The following is a 12388-nucleotide window of genomic DNA, read 5'->3' on the forward strand; positions in this document are numbered from 1 at the left end:
CACTCTCCAGAGGAATCTGGCCGAGGGATGAAGTGATTTCAGTCCCACCTGGCTGCTCTGGAGCAGAGGGAGTGTCGCTTGGGAGCAGTGGGTGACAACCGTTGTCTGCTATGTGCACTGGAAACGGAAAGCCAGTGTGTGGAAAAATCAGAAGGCGATAACCGAGAGAAAGAAGCGAGAACTCCCAGGCGTTTCCTGCAGCTCTCGTTCCCTCAGCTCTATTCAGTTTCTGAGGTCCTGGGTTCTGAGAGACACTCAAACATCCTTATACTGCCTTCTCCTTTCTGCTAACTACTCCCAGTGGTTTGCTATGGCTGTCATCCAAGAGTCGTAACTCACTAACGTGATGGCTAGACCAGACGAGTGGATGAACTGAGGCTGGGCAAGAGTGCTGTGGTGAGCCGAAGGGAGCTGGCAGGCCAGCATGGGACGGCAGCAGGAGGGTGAGCCAGAGCAGAATACTGATGCAGAAGTAGACACCTGCTGGCTAGAAGGAGGTGGAGGGGCGGCATCCCAAGCAATGGTCCAGCGTACACAAAGGCAAGGGGATTCAAAGAGGCAAATCTGTTTCCAGACAGTGAGGAATTGGGTGTGGATGCCTGTAATGGATGCTATCATCTCAAACCCAAACTGAGGAGGACAAGTATAATGCTGACAATTTCAATAACTATAACCGCCAACACATTCTGAATGCTTATAACGAGTTAGGTACCGGTGACACCCCTATTAGACAGATGGAGAAACTGAGACTTGGTGGGGGTCACACAGATTCAGACCTAGTCAGGCTAACTCCGGAGCTTACACCCTAAATCCTTGCTACTGTTTTCGTAGAGAGGAGGAATTTTTAGATGGAGAAACCAGGGCACAGAGTTAATAACTGTTCACAGTGATTCAATGTCAGATTTAGAAACTGAGCTTAAATTTTCCAAATCAAGTCTGAGACTTTAAAACCTCATTCTCGGGACGGCTGTTTCCTGCAATGACCTAAGCTCCACTCTCTGCCTCGGAGTTTGGAAGCCGGTTGGTAACCCTCAGGTCCCAAGCGGATATCGAATGGGGTCTTTCATATGGAGGAAGCACAATCAGGAACTTGGCTTCCCGTATGCAAAAGAGAAGAGCTAAGTTATGAAATCAATACTGTGGGCTGATTTGGCTTCTGGGTTTCCTAAGGACCCTGCAACTGAAGTACTTCTTGGACCTGGCTGTGCCTTTGGGGACACATCCTTTCAGTGAAGGGCTGAGGCCTCTGTACAGCCCCTGGACTGCATGCCTTTGGACTGGTCAGCCACATGCAGTGACCTGAGGAGGAGGAGGCAATGCTCCACTGCTGGCGGCTGTTCTAGTTTGCTAGCTGCCGGAATACAATATACCAGAAACAGAACAACTTTAAAATGGGGGAATTTATTAAGTTGCAAGTTTATATGTTCCAAGAACATGAAAATGTCTCAATTAAAGCAAGTCTATAAGAATGTCCAAATTAAAGCATCAAGAAGAGGTTACCTTCACTCAAGAAAGGCTGATGAAATTCAGAGTTTCTTTCTCAACTGGAAAGGCATGTGGTGAACATGGCGTCTGCTAGCTTTCTCTCCTGGCTTCTTGTTTCACGAAGCTCCACTGGGGACATTTTCCTTCTTCATCTCCAAAGGTCCCTGGAAGTGTGGACTCTGGCTCTCGTCATTTTTGTGGCCCTAAGAAGGGACTGTCTCCAAAATGTTTCCTCTTTTAAAGGATTCCAGTAAACTAATCAAGATCCACCTGGAATGGGAGGAGTCACAACTCCATGGAAGCCATGTAATCAAAAGTTACCACCCAAAACTGGGTGGGTCACATCTTCATGGGAATAACCTAATCAAGTTTCCAATCTATAGTGCTGAATAGGGATTAAAAGATCCACAAAAATGGACTAGGATTAGAAGGTGGCTTTTCTAGGGTACATAAATCCTTTCAAACCAGCACAGCTGCCTACCCCAAGCCATGCCCAACCCTCAGGCTCTCCCTTGCCCACCCCTATTAAGGAGGCTAGAGTTACTTTCCCAGCCTCTCTTGCAGCTAGTCAGTAGCAATGTGATTCAGTTCTGGCCAAAAATGCAAAATCAGAAGTTTGCTTCGGGTCAGGAGGACTTTCCAGAAAGCTTTTATTTTACCACTGGTGCTGTCCATTATTGCCTCCTTCCTGCTTGAAAAAGGTTGATATGTTTGGAGTTATGGCAGCCTCTCTAGACCATGAGGAAAGACCAAGGAAGCATAGAGATACTGGTCCTGATCCCAAGCAGCCCCAAAACAAACCCTGTGGCTGCTTACCTTCAGACTTTCTATAGTGAGAAAAATAAGCCCTTATTTAAGCCCTGGTTTCATCGTCTGACATCTAGATTGGAATGCGTCCTGACATAACACCATCTCACAGACTGATGCTCTAGCCCAGTAGTCCATACCCACCCCATCTTTTAAATCCTTTCTACCCCCAGAATCCTGCGTCAAACAAAATCTTGTGGAGAAATGTGATTAAGTAAAAATTAGAGGGATTGCTGCTTTGGCCAAAGTGGGGAGTTGGGGAATAGAGGCCCATTCATACTTCCCTACAGCAATGTTCCCGAGGGGGCTCCAGAGAGCATAGTTTGAAAAGCACTGATTTTTTTCCAACCTCCTAAAGATACAGATGGAAAACGGAGGTCTGGAAAGCAACTGGGGCCTTCCATCAGGAGATCTGCGGCAGTCTGTGCAGGAAGGCAGGCTCCCAGTTCTTACCTCGAACCCTCTCATCCCCATTACAGCAGCAGTTTACAATCTGTCATGCATTTCACAAGCAGGATCTCGAAGGAGGAAACTGGGGCTTGGAAAGCTAACATGACACGCCTAAGGTCACAGGCTAATTGATTGGCTCAAGGACTGGCTCCTTCACTACCTCCACCTGGAAAACAGGTCGCCATTCTCATTTATGTGTTTTTCTTCTGAAAAATTGGTTTAAACTTTAGTGTGGCTATAAGGCCTTACATGATTTCACCCGGATCCGCCTCTCTGGTCTCAGCTTGTACCACTCTCCCCTTTTCTACCGCAACACTGGACTTTTTTCTGTTCACTAAGAAGGCCAATGTGATGGTCACAGGATGCCGCCTTCTTCATGATTTCTCTCAAGCCACTCAGCAGCTCCTCAGAAAGGTCTTTGCAACCACCCGGTCTAAAGCGGCTGCCCATCCTGCCCCTCGCTATCACACTGCCCTTCCATCGTGGCACTTCCCACTAACTGTGTTGACTCTGTAGTTTGGGTGAACTGTCCGCCTTCTAAATAGGACTGGGACCTGGTTAATCTACCTCTGAACTCCGGCCCCTAGCACAGTCCCTGGCAATGTACGCAGGTGCCCAGTAAGTATTTGTTGAGTGAAGGAATAAATGAATACCCCCCACACCCATCCAGCCCCCCCACCCCCACCCAATGCAACCCGCCTGACGTGCAATAGGTGCGAGTGTCCCTTTGCTGACTGACGGAAGGATCAAACCGTTTCTCCTGCGCATGGGTCATAGCTGGAGTCACTGGGGTCTGTATTAGTTTCTCTACAGAGAATGTAAAAAGCCTAGCTGCAGTTGGATAAACAGCAAATCCAGGAATCGGAGAGGTGCTTCCTAATTTTTTAAAAAGGCTTGCCAAAATTCATGAGTAAATTTTTGGAGCCAAGTAATTTGAGGCAACAGATCTTGGTTTCAGGATCTGAAAGCCTGAGCTGCAGTGACGCAAAGGTTAAGTCACTGAGCTCCTCCCACAGGCCCGAGGGCTTATGCTTTAGTCAGTCAGAGGCTGGGGGCGAGGGCAGGGCTCCCATCTTCTTCTCCCTTCAATCCCTCCTCCACTTCCTCAGATAAGAAGGGCGCTTCGCGGTTTCCGGGACAACAAAGAAAGCAACCCTGGTCTTCCAGCGTCCCGCCCCCTCGCTCACACCCAGCCTATGGTCGAGGGGGGGGGAGCGGAGCGACCAATCAGCGAGCGCTCTCGCCCTGCATGCGCTCCCGGAAGCGGAAACTGGCTCCTACCTGTCCGGGTTGTTTTCTCTGGGTGGTTGGTCTTGGCTGGCGTGCGTGGTGTTGGCTTGGGTGGGGGTTGAGGTGGCGGCCAGGAGGCGGGCCGGGGGATATGGTAGGAGTGTGGCAAGTCCCAGAGGCGTTAGGGGTCCTGAGGGAATCTAAGCTAGCTGTGCCGAGGTCAAGTCCGACCTGCAGTCTGTGAACCCTGACCTCATGAATATTCTGAATCTCTGAATAATGAACCCGGAGTTGAGCGGGGCAGACCTCTATGAATCCCTGCCCTTGGGCGAATTGCTTAACCTGTGATCCTCAGTCTGTACAGGTAGGATGGGAATAGCAGTATCTCCCTGAAAGGTTGCCCATTCACTGGCTCAATGAATTGCTGAATAAATTGTAGCTGCGTGATCAAAACCGGTCCCTCCATAGAGTTGCTCGCAGGCTAGTGATGCTCGCATTACCCCATCGTGAGAGGTGTCCTGGGGTTCAGGGAAAAGGAGGTTGGTTCCCATGGGAGTCCAGAGGGGGGCACCGAATTTTGGGGAAAGGATAGAGAGTGAATCTTCAAGAAAGAAGGAGTTAACGTCTGTAGGGATTTGCACAGGAGGAACTCTCTTATGGCATAGATCACTGTATTAAATCATTAAATGGTCGTAGCTTTGAGCCTCTCAGGATGGTAGCTGATTTCTCTTTCAGGAAATAAACTTAGTGAATGCCAGGCAGAGACGGATGGAGAAAGCCATTTTGGGACAGGGGAAACCGGAGGAGCAAAGGTGAAAAACCATGCCTGGGTCAGAGAAGGGGGCCCAGTGTTCTAAGGTCAGATGATGGAGGGGGACGGTGTCAGGTTTGGGCCGTCTGGGAACATCAGTCTAAGACCTTTGAACTTTATACCTTAAAAATTTTAAATTACATAAGTAGAGCATGTCTACATTCTTGTTTTGTTTATAATACATAAAAACTAAAGCCTTTTTTGACAACTGCCTGGCCCAATCCCATGCCATTGACAAAGACTTTTTCCTGCTTTTGCCCAACACTCCAGCCTTACTCCTCTGGGCCTCTGTCCGCTCTTTCCCTGCTCCTGACTACCTTGAAACCAATCTTGCAGCTATAGGGCTACAGACAAAAACAACTCAGACTGCAGTGGGCAAGAAGGCAAAAAAAAAAAAAAAAGACAAAACATCTTCAGACCCTAACTATTGTAAACATCAATCTTGCCCAGACCTCCCCAGCCCCATTCCCTCTCACCCCAGCCCTTATGCTGCCCAGGGGCCTCAGAGGCTCCTAATGAAGCACAAGGTTCCTTATCTCCTTCCTCTCTCTCCCAGCCGTTACACTCCAGGTGGCCTAACTACTGCAAAGGAAAACTTTCCAAATCCAGCCAGCCTAAGCACAACCTCAATAAAGTCTTTGCTGATCCCATAAAAGCGCCTTATTTTCCAGGGTTTTTCTTCCAGCCCACTCCCACCCCTTTGTTTCCACGAGGTTGACTTCTACTCTCCCTTACATGGCAGATGGCCTCCCAAATAAATTCATCCTTGCCTGTTTCACATCGTCTGCTGCAGTTCTTGATAACATCAGTTTGAAGTGTAGGAGTGTGTGTTTCTAGACCTTCCACACATTATAATGATGATGATGATGATAATAATGACATACATTGTTTATTATGTGCCAGGCACTGTCTGAGCACTTTATGTATATTAACTCATGTAATTCTCACTCCACCACTTTACCTCATATAATTTTTAAAATATCCCTGTGGTGGAAGTGGAGTTGGTAAGGTGATTTGTGAGGTCTTTCCTGCTTAAAATGGTGACCTACACCCTCTGTTACCCAAAGTACATGATATAGTTGGCTGGAGCAATTACACTGTTGGATCAGGGTCATGGACACTGCCTTCTGACCGTTTAAAAAAGAAATAGTTTACATTATGCAGCAGTAAGACAAAATGACGTCCTGAAGCACTTGACAGGCTGGATGAGTCTTGAGGACATAATGCTGAGCAAAATTAGCCAGACACAAAAGGACAGATACTGTACCATTCCACTTTTATGACCAGCATAAAGATATAATCAGAAGCTTATAATACAAAATATAAGGAACTTAGAGATACATAAAAGCTAGAGATGAGTGAACCATTAGCTAAGGAGGTTGAACTCCAATGTAAGGGAATAAATAGGAGCGAAGGTGATTCTCTAGTGGATCTAGACGTAATATTACCATATTGAAGATGAACAAGATTGAAAGGGATAGTATAGATCTACGTGTCCCAATGACTCACACTAGAAATATGAATGAGTTCTTGTAAGAATTACTTCAAAGATATGATTCTTGTACAAAGAGTGTTTAAGTCCAGGGTACAGGGGAAAAACTGCTATTGCATCTAGGAGCTATGTTCAAAAGGAAACCATCAGCACTACCATAGCAACAGCAGAGTTAAGAGGAGGTTTAGATTTCCTGTTTGGTGTGGGTGTGTTTATTGGTTTTCTGTCTCTTTGGACAATGAAATTATCTAAAATTGTGTTGGTGGACTGTGGACTTTAGGCCCTCGACATGATGCGGAATGAATGCAGGTGGCTGAAGGATGCACTGATGGAGAAGTAGCAAACGATGGTGCACACTTATAAAGGAAGATTGTGCTGCTACAAAAAGAAACAATGTTGTGAGGCATGCAACGATGTGAATGATCATGTGGGACATTTGGTGAGAAAAAATAAGCCAGAAACAAAAAGACAATGGTACGGTCACCTTTAGAAAATGCTTAAAAGAAAACAGGGGCCTAGATTGTAAGCTTTTAGAGCAGACGCATTAAGTCTGGAGTGGTGATTATTATGTCTGGATTTTGAGAGGCTGTTTTATATATATAACCTGATATTTAGAGATAAGAACAAAGCCAAACAAGTTGGGTTTAAAGTAATTTAGAACATAGGGATAAGGAAGACAGTGTCTATATTTTTGAACCACACATACTCTTTGAGACCAACAGAAGAAAGATTTATTTGATCTGGAACTGAAATGTTCTGTAGTTCATAATCTAATTCAACCTATCTGTATAGCTCATTTGAACAACTGAAACGCAGGAAGCACAGAATAAGAAAGAGGTCCTTTAATCCTGTATAGATTATTGTAATGCCTGGATACATCCTGGAGTGTATTAAGAAGATAATAAAAAAGTATTGGCATTGTCCCCTGAGGGAGGGGAGAAAGACTATGAAACTTTTAAACCTTACCATCAGGGAATCTCCTGATACTGTGTCAAACCCTAGGGATACCCAAATCAATAGGCCATGCTCTCGATCATGAGGCTTACTCTTGTGAAGCTTACGTAGGTAGCAGAGAAGTTTAGACTACCTATAGGCATGCCTAAGAGTTACTTCTGGAAGACCTCTGTAGTTGCTTAGATGTGGTCTCAGTCTATCTAAGCCCAACTCTGCAAGTGAAATCACTGCCTTCCCCCTAAGTGGGACATGACATCCAGGGGTGGGAGTTTCCCTTGCGACGTGGGGGAGGACTCCCAGAGACAAATCCAGACCTTGCACTGTGGGATCAACAATTACATCCTGACCAAAAGGGGGAAAAGAAGCGTAATTAATAAAGTGTCAATGCAGAGAGAGTTCAAATAGAGTCGAGAGGCTACTCTGGAGGTTGCTTTTACGCAAGCTTCAGGTAGACCTTGCTACCTATCATAACCTGCCAACCCCCAACCAGGACCATTCCAGCCAATCCTAAAGAACACCTAGGGCAATATATAAGATTCCACAAGGGTTCCAGGTTCTAGAGTAACTTTCCAGAAACCTACAACCTCCAGATGGGTCCCTGGTTCAGATAAGTCCTGAAACCTAGCCCAGCCTCCCCAGAACATCAGATAGTTCCATCTCCCTACCCTGTATTAATGACACACCCTTCCAATATAAAAAATTTAGAATTGCCACAGCCCAAACAACCCCAAAGAGAGGTATGGAGAAATCAAAGGTGATGGTGGAATTATACATAGAAGATAGAACTTAACAAATGAATATGAATGCTGAATCATTAAATTGATATCTTTTAGTCTCCAGTATTTTAGAGCAGCTAGAAGTAAAAAACTAAAATTGTGAAATTGTAACCCATGTCAGAGTCTGAAATATATTCTACAACTAATTGTGGTGTTGTGTTTTGAAATTTATAGCCTATTTGTATATATGTTATTGTTCACAGAAAAAAAAAGAAGGAAAAAAGTCGATTGTGATGATAAAAATGTATTTAAGCCCTGTGTTAGTTAGATTCAGTTGTCAACTTGGCCAGGTAAGCATACCTAGTCTTGTTGCTGCGGACATAAGCCAACGGTACGTGAACCTCATCTGTTGCCAATTACATCTGCAGTCAGCTAGGAGGTGTGTCTGCTGCAATGAGTGATGTTTGACTTAATTGACTGGTGCTTAAATGAGAGATTGCAACGTAGCACTGCTTGCAGCTTGGCATTCCTCATCTCCGCACTTGCAGCTCAGCCCTGGCCCTTGGAGATGGAGAAAGAAATTACCCTGGGGAAAGTTGTTGGAACCCAGGGGCCTGGAGAGAAGACCAGCAGAGACCATCTTGTGCCTTCCACGTAAGAAAGAACCTCAGTGGAAAGTAAGCTGCCTTTCCTCTGAAGAACCAACAAAATAAATCCCCTTTTATTAAAAGCCAATCCATCTCTGGTGTGTTGCATTCCGGCAGCTAGCAAACTAGAACAAGCCCTCTTGCCTCCTATATTCTGGAGCAGCTAGAAGGAAAAATCTGAGAGGATCATAGGGTAGCCTATGACAAACTCTGGGATCTGTCCTGTAACCACTTTTTGAAGAGTGCTTTGAAAACTATTGCTTTTTTATTTCTTTGCTTTGTATATATGTTATACTATACAATAAAAAAAAGTTAAAAAAAGAAATATAAAAATGCAAATCTAAAAAAAGAGAAATATTTGTCTTATTACTCAGTAAGATGGCTCAAAACAAATTACTTTGAAACACTTGTCTACTAGAAACAAAGGTGGAATCATGGCTGAATATCTTATTTTAATTCATCCAACTTATAGTGTGTATTAGTTTGCTAATGCTGTCAGAAAACAATATAGCAGAAATGGAATGGTTTTTCAAAAAAGAATTTAATAGGTTGTAAGTTTACAGTTCTAAGGCCATGAAAATGTCCAAATTAAGGCACCAATAAGAGGTTACCTTCACTCAAGAAAGACTGATGCCATCTGGAACACCTCTGTCAGCTGAGAAGGTGAGTGGCTGGCATCTGCTGGTCCTTTTCCCCTGATTGCATTGCCTCCAGCTTCTGATGCCAGTGGTTTCGTCTCTAAGCATCTGTGTGCCTTCACTTAGCTGCTCCAGGGCAAAAAACTCTGCGTTTCATCTCTTAGCTTAGCATCTACCAGGGCCAGAGAGTTCTTCTTTTTAGGTTGTAGCTATCTCTGTAAGTACTTACTTAGCTCTTGGGCTATTTCTGTCTTGATATCCAAATATCTACATTGGCTCTGAGGTTTCTTCAAAATGTTTTCCCTTTTAAAGGACTCCAGTAAACGAATCAGTACACACCTTGAATGGGTGGAGTCACATCTCCATCTAATCAACAGGTCACGTACACAATTGGGCATGCAACCTTGCCAGGAGATAATAAAATAAAAAGTTTCTGTCCTACAGTATTGAATCAGGATTAGAAGAAATGCCCCCACAAAATTGGATCAGGATTAAAACATGGCTTTTCTGGGGTACGTAATACTTTCAAACCAGCACATAGTGTCTCCTCAGTGCCAGGTACAGTTCTAGCATTCGGGATAATGAACAAAGCAAAAATCATGCCCTCAAGAAATGCACCTTCCACTTCAGTATTTAAGATTGTGTGTGTGTGTTGGGGGAATGGGGAAAAGGGGGGAAAATTCAACTTCCGCATTTGGAGAATTCCTGATACTCTCACAGGCAGTGGGGAAAACCAAATCAATAGGCTGAGCCCTCAATCTTGGGGTTTATTCCTATGAAACTTATACCTGCAAAGGATAGGCTAAGCCTACTTAGAATTAGACCTAAGAGTCACTCCCAGAGAACCTCTTCTGTTGCTCTGATGTGGCCTCTCTCTCTCTATCAGCCAACACGGCACGCGAACTCAGTGCCCTCCCCCTTTCTAGGTGGGACATGACTCCCAGGGGTGTAAACCTCCCTGGCAATGTGGGAGAGAAATCCTAGAATGAGCTGGAATTCAGCATCAAGGGATTGAGAAAGACTTCTCGACTGAAAGGGGGAAGAGAGAAATGAGACAAAACGTCAGTGGCTGAGAGATTTCAGAATCAAAACGTTATACTTACGCATTATATAGATATCCCCTTTTTAGTTTAAGATGTATTAGAGAGGTTGAGGGAAGTGCCTGAAATGTGGAGCTGTGTTCCAGTAGCCATGTTTCTTGAGGATGATTGAATAATGATATAGCTTTCACAATGTGACTGTGTGATTGGAAAACCTTGTGTCTGATGCCCCTTTTATCTATTGTATGGACAGATGAGTAAAAAATATGGATAAAAAATAAACAAATAATAGGGGACAAATGTTAAAATAATTTGAGTAGATTGAAATACTAGTGACCAATGAAAGGAAGTGGTAAGGAGTATAGAAAAAATAGGGGGAACAAAGTTAAAAAGTATTGGGTAGATGGAAACCCTAGTGGTCAATGAGAGGGAGGGGTAACGGGTATGGTGTGTATGAGTTTTTTCTTTTTATTTTTTTTTCTGGAGTGATGCAAATGTTCTAAGAAATCATCATGGTGATGAATATACAACTATGTGATGATATTGTGAACCATTGATTGTACACCAAGTATGGAATGTTTGTATGTTAAGAAGGTATTCGTATATTGTTTTGTCAATAAAAATATATTAAAAAAAGATTGGGTGTGTGTTTGTATGCTTAAAACTACGTTTGTTTAAGATTGTGTTTTTGCATATGAGAGGATGGGAATCAGATGAATTTTCTAAGTAGCACCTAGGAAACCACATAACCTGACTATTTCCTGTGATTTCTCTCTATGTGATATACAGTAAAAAATTTGTGGCTCCAGTTGCAAATCAAAATTTCTTGTGTGGGTTCCCTTTAAAAAATGTTTTCCATTTGGGCAAAAAGGGTAAATAACCATCAAAGAGGTGGTGTGTTTTGCATTTACAAAATACAAGTTACTGCTGGTAACATTCCCCCCCCACCCCCGAAAAATGGCATTCATTTTAGAAACATAAAGATGCACTCATTTCTTTTTTTTTTCTACTTCTAAATGGTTTTTATTTATTCAAGTTTATTTTCATCATGGAATGAAAAAATATATAAAAATAATAGTTGTATTAGTTAGTGTTAGGTTTTAAACGATAGCCGACTGAAAATCAGAGAAACTGAGTCCGAGTTTAAAATTTTATTGTCCCGGGGCAAGGTTTCCGGGTCTGGGTGCTCAGGGTGTGGGCAGGGGAAGTCGCGCCCCCCTAGGAGCGGCAGGGCTAGATATAGGCTGGCTAGTGGGGGTGTTGACGATGCCTACGGGGTCTCCTGTGGTAGGTTAGTTTTGTGCGCTTTAGGGCCGGGGGCATAGCTACGGGCCGTGTGAAGTGGGGGCCCTTTGTCAGGGAAGGTTCTGATTGGCTGAGTTTGAACAGCTGTACGCCCAGATGTTCACGGGTTTTAGTTTGGGTGGGGGTCTTCCAGCCAGAGGCTACTGGGCCAGGCCTTACAGTTAGGGTTCTCTAGAGAAACAGAATCAACAGGCAATATTCATGAATATAAAATTTATAAAAGTGTCTCATGTAACTGTGGGAATGTAGAGTCCAAAATCTGTAGGGCAGACTGTGAAGCTGACGACTCTGATGGAGAGTCTGGGTGAACTCCACGGGAGAGGCTCGCCGGCCGAAGCAGGAAGAGAGCCTTGTCTCTTCTGAATCCCCCTTAAAAGGCTTCCCGTGATTAAATTAAGCATCACTCATTGCAGAAGACACGCCCCTTGGCCGACTACTAATGGAACCAGCTGTGGATGTGGCTGATGTGATCATGATTTAATTCTATGAAATGTCCTCATAGCAACAGACAGGCCAGCACTTGCCCAACCAGACAAACAGACACCAACACTTGACCAAGTTGACACCTGAACCTGACCATGACAATAGTTAAGAATAATAATTTTGAGTTAACATTCAAAGTTTTTTATGATTGTTTCAAATATTTTTGTTTAGAACTGCATGAAAGCAAAGCCAGAATTAGCCCAACATGTCAGATTTTCAGCAACAATATTTGTTTCTTATGAACGTGAGAATGCTGATCTATGGAGTTAATTTCACTTGATTTTACTTTTTCCAAAATTCATTGTTCTATTCAGTATGAATGACTCTTCA

The 12388-nt window shown here is 44.0% G+C and overlaps 1 long non-coding RNA gene across 1 annotated transcript; it reads left to right on the top strand.

The window, feature by feature from the left end:
* Positions 1 to 4031: 4031 nt before the first annotated feature.
* Positions 4032 to 5583, top strand: LOC143686067 (uncharacterized). Its single transcript, XR_013176873.1, has 3 exons — positions 4032 to 4336; positions 4708 to 4784; positions 5340 to 5583. It is a non-coding gene; the product is annotated as an uncharacterized LOC143686067 (long non-coding RNA).
* Positions 5584 to 12388: the final 6805 nt, after the last annotated feature.

Source organism: Tamandua tetradactyla, chromosome 6 (genome assembly GCF_023851605.1).
Source record: "Tamandua tetradactyla isolate mTamTet1 chromosome 6, mTamTet1.pri, whole genome shotgun sequence".
NCBI classification, from domain to species: domain Eukaryota; kingdom Metazoa; phylum Chordata; class Mammalia; order Pilosa; family Myrmecophagidae; genus Tamandua; species Tamandua tetradactyla.